Raw genomic sequence first — 12,652 nt, forward strand, 5'->3', positions numbered from 1 at the left:
GGCGCCGTTACGTGCAAGGCTGCTTTTAGTCAATGAGGTTAAAACTGTGAAATAAATGGCACGTGAATTAATGACGGTGAGACACGGCGGACGAGCTAAAAAGGAGGGAAAATGAGAGAAATGTTGATGTAGCTTCCTGTTCAGTGCAAAATAAAACATCAGGATTTGTTACAACAAAACTAAAACAAAGGCAAGACTTTTGTGTTGTCCTTGTTGTGAAAATGCTTCTTGACAATAAATATATTACTGTTAAAAAGGCATGTTTAGTACTAGGGTTGTCCCGATACCAATATTTTGGTACCGGTACCAAAATGTATTTTGATACTTTTCTAAATAAAGTAGACCACAAAAAAATTGCATTATTGGCTTTATTTGAACAAAACATGTTAGGGAACCTTGCAATCCAAGAACAATGTTGTCCTTAAATAAAATAGTGAATATACTAAACAATTTGTCTTTTAGTAGTAAGTAAACAAACAAAGACTCTTAATTTAGCTGCTGACGTATGCAGTAACATATTGTGTCATTTATCATTCTATTATTTTGTCAACATTATGAGGGACAAGCTGTAAAAATTGATAATTAATCTACTTGTTCATTTACTGTTAATATCTGCTTATTTTCTGTTTTAACATGTGATTTCTTCACTTCTGTTAAAATGTAATAATCACTTATTCTTCTGTTGTTTGATACTTTACATTAGTTTTGGATGATACCACAAATTTAAGTATCGATCCGATACCAAGTAGTTACAGGATCATACATTGGTCATATTGAAAGTCCTCATGTGTCCAGGGACATATTTCCTGAGTTTATAAACATAATATGAATTTTTTAAAAAGGAAAAAAGATTTTGTGATAGTAAAAAATATTGATATAATCATGGTAGTATCAACTAGATACGCTCTTGTACTTGGTATCATTACGGTGGATGTCAGGTGTAGATCCACCCATGGCATATGTTTACATTCGGACGCACTAGCTTGCTGTTAGCAGTGAGCTATTGTATCCTCCAAGGGTGTCTAGTGAAGCATGTTTAGCTATTCCTCGTCCTCCAGTGATAATGATACTTGTAAGAAACTTTATTTGTCGCCATGGAGGCCAGGATTAATGATTTAGAAGTAGCTAAAACACTGCCGACTGCAGATGGATGTTAGCTGCTAGCTAGCTAGCCATGTCTTAAAGCACCTCTTCCTGTGGGCATTTCAGTGTTATAACTTCACCTTTAACTTTAGTTTTTTTACCAAAATGCGTCCGTTGTCCGTTTTCTGTCTACACACTGTGTCTGCTTGTAATTACTCTGTGTGTGTGCGCTGCCTAACATGCTCCTCTGCTCGTAAAACCAGCAATGTTATGACGCGCCGTCATGCCGGGGAACTGGTACTTTCCAAACAGAGTATAGTGCAGTTTTTGATTCATTAGTACGGCGATACTATACAAGTATACCGTACAACCCTATTTAGTACCTTTTTAAGGAACTACAGTGCAAAAATCTGCACGCATGTTTGTTTGCCCGCATGTTGCCTGCTTGCACTTGTGTTTCTCTGTTTCTCTACGCGTGTGCAGTTCCTTGGTGGTACTGAAATATCAACATTGCCAATACCAGATCTCTAATGTCGATTCTCAAATCAAAATATCAAGACTTATGATACTTTAGTTCTTTGAGATAATGTATATCATCAACAGGAACACTTTGCCAAATACGTCAATGATTAGGGTCTTGTTGAGTAAGTCATGCGCAATTTGTCTAGTCAAGAAAATGACTGGCAAGTAAAATGAATCTCACTTAGTATTATAAAACAGCAAGTGTATGTATCCTTTTATTGGTGGGTGCTGGGGGTGGTTTGGGGATTGTAAACCTAAAAATAACTTATCATCAATATTCACCATGACGTCACATTTGTCCCTTGATTGACATACACAATAGTCTTTTGAGATAAACGCCGGCCGGTGTGAGCTCAATATTGGCAGATCCAAAATACACAACATCGTAGCGAGGAATTGGAATTGTTCGGTTTTCAAACAATTCCTTCTACAAGGCTGCTGTTTGTTACATCAATAAGTTTTTAACTTGCCACCACGTCTTATTTCTGCAAACGTAGGGCTGGGCGATAAAACAACATACATTTATATTGTGATAAGGAGAAGATAGAGTACCTCCAAAAAAGGGGGGCCAGCGGGGAAAGCTGGGGATTGTTTTATGACCGGAAGTGAGGGGGGGGTTATGCCCCCCCCCCCCAGGAAGTGGGTGTGGCTTCCACATTCCCTCTAAAAAAGGGGGGCCAGCGGGGGATTGATTTATGACCCCAGGATTTGGGCATGGCCTAAACCAGGAACAGGAAGTATACGTCATATCCGGCCGCTATTTTAATTTTGTAGTTAATTATAAATCATTATGACTTATTGACTACATCCAAGATGGCGGATAGCTTAAAAAACTACAAGTTGTAATACCCTTTTCAGCCTGTGGGAATCATAATGACTTATGGACTACAACCAAGATGGCGGACAGCTTAAAAAACTACAAAATGAATATGACGTATACTTCCAGTTTCCGGTTTAGGCCATGCCCACTTCCTGGGGTCATAAATCAAGCCCCCGCTGGGCCCCTTTTTTTACCCTAGGGTAAACTGGGTAACACATGGCACACTGACAAAGCTTAACCTATTGTTACTATAACAATCTACAAGGTTAATATAGCTGGCTTCTCTTTCTTCCCCTCCATGTTTCTGCTTTCTTTTGTATCTCTAGTTATCATTACATATATGTATTGTTGGATTTGAACAACTGTATTGTTGATAATGAACACTCTATTATCAATAGCGCTATTTCAATTGGTATTTGTATTGCTCCATTTGTAGTGTAATAATGCCCATTGTCATTTCTGTATTATTATTTATTTCACTAACTGCTTCTTTGCTATCACTTTTACTATCATATTTGTACATATTGTATTTGCTGAAGTTGTTCTGTTGTTGTTGTTGTTGTTGTTGTTGTTGTTATTGTTGTGTTTGTCTCTCTGTCTTATCCCCCTCTTGTCCCCACAATTTCCCCCTCTGTCTTCCTTTTTTTCCTCTTTCTACCCCCTCCTGCTCCCGCCTGGCTGCACCAAATGATAATATAAATACATGGTTGAGGATTATAAATACCTCGGTGTACACATGGACAACAAGCTGAATGGGTCAAAACACACTGAGGCACTCTACAAGAAGGGACAGAGCCGTATCTACTTCCTCAGGAGGCTCGGATCCTTCAACGTCTGTACAAAGATGATGAAGATGTTCTACGAGTCGGTGGTGGCGGGCGCCTTCTTGTATGCTGTGGCCTGCTGGGGCAGCGGGCTGAGAGCGAGCGACGCAAACAGACAGGACAAGTTGGTAGAGAAGGCCAGTAACGTGGTGGGAGTGGAGCTAGACTCTCTGGCGGTGGTGTCAGAGAGGAGAAGTCTAGCAAAACTCCTAGCTATTATGGACAACACCTCCCACCCACTACACTCGGACCTTGCGGGGAGAATGAGCACGTTCAGTGGAAGGCTCAGACTCCCAAAATGCAACACGGAACGACACAGGAGGTCCTTCATACCGACAGCCATCAGACTGTATAATGCATATGTTCCTTGACTGCACTTAAATGTAGAGTATATGTAGAATATATTTATATTATTTATATATTATATATTATATATATAACATATTATATATATTGTATTATTTATTATTATTATTGTCTATTGTGAGCCAACTGTGGCTCACAATTTCCCCCAGGGATCAATAAAGTACTTTCTATTCTACTCTATTCTATTCTATTTAATCAAGTCAAATACAAATAAGACAACAAGAGAAGTATATCACACTTCTCTTTTGTAAAGTAAATTTGTATATATGGGCATCTACATCAACAATATGATTTGCCTGAGAAGCTGGACAGGACAAAAAAAAAAAATGGTACGTGAAAGCCACACCCACTTTCTGGGGGGGTCATAACCCCCCCTCACTTCCGGTCAAGGTTGGTTGCATGAACAAAGGCAATCGCTCTCTGGTAACCGAGCAACGCAGGAAGTGATCACTGATCATTGGGAGTGACACGCTAACAGTCTATAAGGTAACAGTTTCAACGATCATGTTTTGGTTGTGCCATCTTGTTGTCTGGAGGTCGATTCTTTGCATGGAGTGAGAAGAGAAAGTAAAAATGAAGAAATTGTGGATAAAACAGGAAAAGTCACCTCAGCAGTTTGGCACTTTTTTGCATTTTTTCAAACCGCAGTCAGACCAATGTGGTCTACAAATGATGCACCAAGAGCGGTAATACCACACCACTTTAGCCGCGCTCACCCTTTAGAGCAGGGGTTCTCAACCCTTCTGACCTAGGGGCCCAACTTTTCCACTACAGAGGGGGAATATTAACACTGAATTAGTCATCTTAATCACGATTTTAATCATATTCAATTATTATACATAACCTACTAACAGGATAAACCTTGTCAAATCATTTTAAAGCATGTGTTAATCACAAAGATTATTATCAAGGCTTAGGTCATGCTAATTACAAAAGTAAATATTGATTAAATATTGTCACGACGTGGACTATGGCGACGCAAATTACTGCGTGGATTGTTTTCCCAAGATACAAAACGACTTGACTGGACACGGCGTGAAGGTAAAAACATGTTTAATTACTCTATCAAAAAGTGTAAACAAAAGGCGCGCACAAGGCGTAGATACAAACTTGGCTATGAAAACAACAAACTAGCACAAAGGCAAAGCTATGGACATGAAACAAATAAACAATTACTGTGACAAGAACTATGGCATGGACTATGATATCAAGGGTATCATCAGGTAGCATGGGTATCTGAGGTAACATGGGTAGCATGGGTAGTAGAGGTAATGTCGCCAGGCCGACTGCCTGGCAACTACAAGCTTAAATAATAAAGACCTGATTAGTGACAGGTGCGTGAGTCATGAGAACAGGTGAACTAATCGGTCGTCATGGTGACAAAACAAACAAGAGTGCACAAAGAGTCCAAAAATCCAACAGAACATAACCAAACAAAACATTATCACAAACACATGACAAATATACTTCAAAAGAAAGGAAGAAATGACTCATAAAGACTGATCAAAAATAAATGTACAGTTGCGATCAAAAGTTTACATACACTTGTAAAGAACATAATGTCATGGCTGTCTTGAGTTTCCAATAATTTCTACAACTCTTGTTTTTTTGTGATAGAGTGATTGGAGCACATACTTTCATGAAACATTCATGAAGTTTGGTTCTTTTATGAATTTATTATGGGTCTACTGGAAATGGGACCAAATGTGCTGGGTCAAAAGTATACATACAGCTAGGGCTGCAACTAACGATTAATTTGATAATCGATTATTCTGTCGATTGTTACTACAATTAATCGATTAATAATCGGATAAAAGAGACAAACTACATTTCTATGCTTTCCAGTAGTTTATTGGGAAAAAAACAGCATACTGGCGCCATGTTCTTTCAGCTTGCCAAATAAAACAAGGAAAATGTCACAATAATGCACACTTTTGACACCCCTGCTATAGATAATAAAAAATTAAATGTGATAATCTATGGATAAAAAGCAGAGCCTGACGACGCATGCGCATTTATCACAACTCTCTCGCTCTCTCTGTCTCTCCGCCTCCCTCACCAATGCTGCTGCACGCACAATTTGTTATGTTTTTAACCTTCTTAACCCTGAACGTACATTGAAAATACACGCAACCCGAACTCAAAATGCCGGACATTTGAGGCATTTAAGAAACACCGCTCGACAGCTCTGCAAAAGAGGACATGTCCGGTGAAAAGAGGACGTATGGTCAGGACCTAGCCCGTTAGCTGCTAGCATGCTAGCAGCGATCGGTTTCACGTCCGGTGAAACCGATCGCTGCTAGTCCTCTTTTGCTAGCATGCTAGCAGCTAACGGGCTAGGATAGACTGCCCATACGTCCTCTTTTCACCCTGACATGTCCTCTTTTGCGGAGCTGTCGAGCGGTGTTTCTTAAATGCCTCAAATGTCTGGCATTTTGAGTAATGTTTACACAACGTGCAGTACGCTACTTAATATGTCCGTGTGGAAACTCGTTCGGTACACTTCCGCACTGAAACGAAACCCCCGTACCGAAACGGTTCGATACAAATACACGTACCGTTACACCCCTGTTATTTTGATTATTGTTTTTCAGCTGTTTGTAAATGTTGCAGTTTATAAATAAAGGTTTAAAAAAAACAAAAACAAAAAACATGTATCCTCAGCGCATGCGCATAGCATAGATCCAACGAATCAATGACTAAATTAATCGCCAACTATTTTTATAATCGATTTTAATCGATTTAATCGATTAGTTGTTGCAGCCCTACATACGGCAATGTTAATATTTGCTTACATGTCCCTTGGCAAGTTTCACTGCAATAAGGCACTTTTGGTAGCCATCCACAAGCTTCTGGCAAGCTTCTGGTTGAATTTTTGACCACTCCTCTTGACAAAATTGGTGCAGTTCAACTAAATTTATGGTTTTCTGACATGGACTTGTTTCTTCAGCATTGTCCACATGTTTAAATCAGGACTTTGGGAAGGCCATTTTAAAACCTTAATTCTAGCCTGATTTAGCCATTCCTTTACCACTTTTGACATGCGTTTGGGGTCATTGTCCTGTTGAAACACCCAACTGCGCCCAAGACCCAACCTCCGGGCTGATGATTTTAGGTTGTCCTGAAGAATTTGGAGCTAATCCTCCTTTTTCATTGTCCCATTTACTCTCTGTAAAGCACCAGTTCCATTGGCAGCAAAACAGGCCCAGAGCACAATACTACCACCACCATGCTTGACGGTATGCATGGTGTTCCTGGGATTAAAGACTTCACCTTTTCTCCTCCAAACATATTGCTGGGTATTGTAGCCAAACAACTAAATTGTTGTTTCATCTGACATCACATGTACAAAGATAAGACCTTCTGGAGGAAAGTTATGTGGTCAGATGAAGCAAAAATTGACCGTCAAGCATGGTGGTGGTAGTAGGATTACCTCCAAATTCTTCAGGACAACCTAAAATCATCAGCACGGAGGTTGGGTCTTGGGCGCAGTTGGGTGTTCCAACAGGACAATGACCCCAAAGTAGGGGTGTAACGGTACGTGTATTTGTATTGAACCATTTCGGTACGGGGGCTCCGGTTCGGTTCGGAGGTGTACCGAACGAGTTTCCACACGGACATATTAAGTAGCGTAACGCACGTTGTGTAAACAATGCACACCGAGGCACAGCACACGGCATGCTAGCAGCTAACGGGCTACGATAGAATGACCATACGTCCTCTTTTCACCGGACATGTCCTCTTTTGCTGAGCTGTCAGGGCGGAGTCTCCTAAATGCCTCAAATGTCCGGCATTTTGAGTTAGGGTTGCGTGTATTTTCAATGTACGTTCAGGGTTAAGAAGGGGTTAAAAACAAAACAAAATGTGCGCGCAGCAGCATTGGTGAGGGAGGGGCAGAGACAGAGAGAGCAAGACAGTTATGATAAACGCGCATGCGTCGCCAGGCTCTGCTTTTTATCCATAGATTTATCAGATTTAATTTTTTATTATCTATAGCAGGGATGTCAAAAGTGTTCCCCGGAGGCCATTTGCGGCCCACAGCTAATGTTTTAAAGGCCCACGGCACATTCTAAAAATACTATTAAAATAAACAAAAACATAACAAAAGTGAAATAAAAAAGCTTAAGGGTTAAATGTAATTTAGAAAAAGTTGCAATGTTGACTAATAATACAAAGCTGTTTTTTTTCTTTCAACCTGTCATTGCTCAAAACATAATATTGAATCAAAATCAATGTTATTATGAATTATTGACCTATCCAAGGTTCCGATTACTTCACATCAAATATTCCACTAAGAAAAATATTTTTGGAGGAAGATTTTGCAAATTTGGTAAATAAATATCCCAAAAATGTATATTTTGTTGTTTTCTTACTGTACCGAAAATTAACCGAACCTTGACCTCTAAACCGAGATACGTATCGAACCGAAATTTTTGTGTACCGTTACACCTCTACCCCAAACACAATTCAAAAGTGGCAAAGGAATGGTTAAATCAGGCTAGAATGAAGGTTTTAGAATGGCCTTCCCAAAGTCCTGACTTAAACGTGTGGACAATGCTGAAGAAACAAGTTAATGTGAGAAAACCAACAAATTTAGCTGAACTGCACCAATTTTGTCAAGAGGAGTGGTCAAAAACTAAACCAGAAGCTTCCCAGAAGCTTGTGGATGGCTACCAAAAGCGCCTTATTGCAGTGAAACTTGCCAAGGGACATGTAAGCAAATATTAACATTGCTGTATGTATACTTTTGACCCAGCACATTTGCTCACATTTTCAGTATACCCATAATAAATTCTTAAAAGAACCAAACTTCCATTATGTTCTTTACAAGTGTATGTCAACTTTTGATCGCGACTGTACATACAAAATAGATACATTTAACTAAATAGTCAATGAGGAAATCTCACTGTGACTTTAGCTCTAGAACAGGGGTGTCAAACTCATTTTAGCTGAGGGGCCGCATGGAGGAAATTATGTGCACACGCGGGGCGGACTATTAAAATCATGGCATTAAAACTAAAAAATAAAGACAACTTCAGATTGTTTTCTTTGTCTCACGTTGGCCAAAAATAAAACAAACACATTCTAAAAATATTACTATTAAATCATAGAAAAAACATACCGGCAGCGGTAAAGTTTAAAGTGAATGAATGTGTATAACTGAATAAATTTACATATGCATAAAAATGTGTTTTCTTTTTTATTATTTTTTTAATTAATTAAGTAACGTTTATGACAACCTTTTTCCAAAACACAATATAGAATGTGAGATATAACAGCATAATGTATACATGCATCATTTGTTTTCAAAACGTTTAAAAAAAAATGGGACCCCAAAAATGTACTGTGGGACCCCATTTTTATGACTTCATTTTGAAAATTCCTAGCTCCAACACTGATGGAGTATTGGTGCGTGCAAAACAACAGCAGGCGGCTGTGGCCTGCGGGCTGGTTCTTATACTAGTCAAATATCATTCCGGGGGCCATAGATAATTCATTCGCGGGCTGGATCTGGCCCGCGGGCCTTGACTTTGACACATCAGAATCAGAATCAGAATCAGAATCGGAATAGTTTTTATTGCCATTGTTTGAGAACGGGTTCACAAACTAGGAATTTTTCTTGGTGCAATCGTGCAACATAAAACACATATAACACAGAATAGGCAATAAAATGAGCTGTAACTGAGCTATTAGATCTTGTTATTATAGGCTCTAAATTGCTTCGGTTTGTTTGATTTTGTCATTACTGCCACAAGTGGTGGAAAAGTGTATTACAGCTGAGCACCGCTGCGGAACAGTTATTTCTTGGCAGCCCTCTGGGTGTCGCTCACGACCCAACAATGGTTCAAAAACACGCTTCAGAGCACAACTGTAACTTCCTGGCACCAAACCTGCAGAAAATAGTTCTGTTACACTTTTTGAAAATAATTTCCTACAAATTCCTTTCATTTTAAGAGAATATTGTTCAATTTTAGAACTATGTTTACATTAATTGAGTGTTTTCCATGCGTGTGTTCCTTTCCTTTCTGCCTTAATAGATGAGGGGATTATAATCAAAGGAAGGTTACATTTGAAATGAAAATGTTTACATTTTATACATTACAGGCCAAAAGTGTGGACACACCTTCTCATTCAATGCGTTTTCTTTATTTTCATGACTATTTAAATTGTAGATTGTCACTGAAGGCATCAAAACTATGAATGAACACGTGGAGTTATGTACTTAACAAAAAAAGGTGCAATAACTGAAAACATGTTTTATATTGTAGTTTCTCCAAAATAGCCACCCTTTGCTCGGATTACTTTTTCGCACACTCTTGGCATTCTCTGGATGAGCTTCAAGAGGTAGTCACCTGAAATGGCATTCACTTCACAGGTGTGCTTGAAGCTCATTGCCAAGAGTGTGCAAAGCCGTAATCAGAGCAAATGGTGACTATTTTGAAAAAAATAGAATATAAATATATAAATATATATATTTCACCTTTTTTTGTTAAGTACATAACTCCACATGTGTTCATTCATAGTTTTGATGCCTTCAGTGACAATCTACAATGTAAATAGTCATGAAAATAAAGAAAACGCATTGAATGATATGGTGTGTCCAAACTTTTGGCCTGTACTGTACATTTTTCTCCTGGTCCTTATTTTCAATAGGTCTAATTATCAATGTCGGCTGATATCTTGGTGCACTTTTCAGTCATAATCACTCAAACGTCAGTCATCCAAGCTAGCAAACATCCAATCTGTCAATGGCAGAAGAAGCTGTTTGGCACAGGCAGAGAAGATTTGGCAAATCTTTAATGGGCGCAACCCACATACTCATGTGCTGCTCATCCCACAAATGCACGCTCCTAACAAATGTGTCGTGTAAAAGTCATTGCCAAGAAGTATTGTTACAGCGAAGACGTAATCAACCAAACGTAACTGACTTCTTGTGCTTTTATGTCTGCGAGCGGCGCTGGATGCATTATTCCTTCTCAGCTCGCATCACAGCGTCGGCGGAAAATTGCCTCAGAAGGCAGAATTGGGACGAGGCTCCGTGTTTCTCATCCTTGCCGTGTATCAGCCCCGACCAATTGCACGTCTGAAGCAATTTCTGATGACAGCTGTGATTTTTTCCGCGTTCCGCCATGGAATATTCGGGACGGGCTCAAGCAAACAAGGAGGCGACCGCTGCAGCAGGTAAATTGCTTGAAATGGAAATCAGCTGGCGTTGATGTGACCACGTAGACGGACGCGATGAGATGAAGAAAAACTCTTCAGACACGGTTCTGCCTCTTTAGGCTCTGCAGCACAAGGCGGAATACTAATCTCAATGAAAACATCAGTCTGGCCAAGGTTTTCTTCTTTTTGTGACGAGGGAAAGGCAAAGGACTACAATGGAATCTTGGAAGTCAAATTTAAGAAAAAAAACCAAAAAAACTGTAAATTAGCCTTACTCAAGCCTTGAAAGCAAGGGTTCTTAACCTTTTTGACCTCGAGGCCCAACTCTGGACGTGCGTCGGGCCCTTCTCGCGGATCGCCTCAGCTACGGCTCCCGGTGGGGCCCTCTCGGGGGAAGGGGCCTCGGTCCCGGACCCCGGCGAGGCGTCCCTTCTCCGCTCCGTAAAAGTGTCCATCTCTTTTTTTTTTTTTCTTCTGTTGTGGCATATGCTGCAGGTGCCTGCTCGTTTTTCGTATGTGGGTAACAACATTTAACTATGTATATATATTTCCGAATTGGTTTAACTGCCACCCGCCTGAATGTATTTAAAATCTAATTTTTTTAAATAATTTGAACCACCCGACCCGACCCGACCCGCGGATAAAATCTAATTTTTTTTAATTTCATCCGCCCGATTCGCGGATAATCTGCGGACTCCGCGGTTGTGCCCGCAAACCGCGCATCTCTAGTACATACAGTACAATTATGTTGTGTTAAAATAAATAAAATGAATAAATAATGAGTATTATTCTTAGATAAAGTGTCAATAAGGTGAAAATAAAAATACAGTGTCACCACTTCAGTCATAACTTTTGCACTTAAAGAGGGACTGCAATTTTGGGGGAATTTTTCCTATCGTTCACAATCATAATGACGACGGGTAGATTTTTTTTTTAAATGTCCATCCATCCATCCATTTTCTACCGCTTGTCCCTTTCGGGATCGCGGGGGGTCGCTGGAGCCTATCTCAGCTGCATTTGGGCGGAAGGCGGGGTACACCCTGGACAAGTCTCCACCTCATCGCAGGTATTCTAAATATTAAATAAACGTAAATAAAAGTCAGCTTACAGCGGAGCCAATGGGAGCTCCACTATTCCGCCCATAAATCTGATAAATAACCATTCAAAAAGCGCACTCAATATACATTTCGTGACTTGAATGTTAAACAGGTATTAGTTATATTGTTATTATATACACTAACGCAGACTAACTATTTATAGCAGTGCCGTGATCACTTCCTGTGTGCCTATGTCTACATCATGGAGTGGTCTGCTGTTTCTTCGCTTCCCTGCTCCCAATAAGTTTATTGTAGATCATAAATCATACATCTCACCTGGACAGAAGACGTCTGAGTAGGTATTCCGACAAGTTGGTACTCGTTGACTACCATATAGGACCTAGAACTGGCGAGGACGACACGAAAAGCGCTTCCACTGTTAACAATGGATTTGTGCATTTCTGCTAGTCTGACATTATCACAATATTTATTTATCATTGTTTCCTTCTGTTCACTACTTTTGTTTTACCTCTCTTTTTGAAATGGAGCTGTTCTGTGCCCTCCATGTTGTGATATATCAAAGTATAGCAGACATCAAAGATATGCGCGGTAAGGCTTATTCAAACTCGGAAGATGTGTTTTTGTACAATACAATACGAATGCTGATTGGACTAAATTGATTTATTGATTATAGTAGTTGTTTATCAATAGCCAACATTTATTTAATCTGATCAACATTCGGATTAGAATGTTCCTGTGTCGATGGACCCTGAAAAAAAGTATCTGATTATGACGTCCATTTTCATGCATCACACCTTAAATCCGAATAATTTACG

The 12,652-nt window shown here is 39.7% G+C and overlaps 1 protein-coding gene across 3 annotated transcripts in view; it reads right to left on the reverse strand.

Annotated features, from left to right (window-relative positions):
• Positions 1-12,652, reverse strand: part of tmem8b (transmembrane protein 8B) — a 211,091-nt gene that overhangs the window by 138,629 nt on the left and 59,810 nt on the right. The gene's annotated exons all lie outside the window — the stretch shown is intronic.

Source organism: Nerophis lumbriciformis, linkage group LG24 (genome assembly GCF_033978685.3).
Source record: "Nerophis lumbriciformis linkage group LG24, RoL_Nlum_v2.1, whole genome shotgun sequence".
NCBI classification, from domain to species: Eukaryota; Metazoa; Chordata; class Actinopteri; order Syngnathiformes; family Syngnathidae; genus Nerophis; species Nerophis lumbriciformis.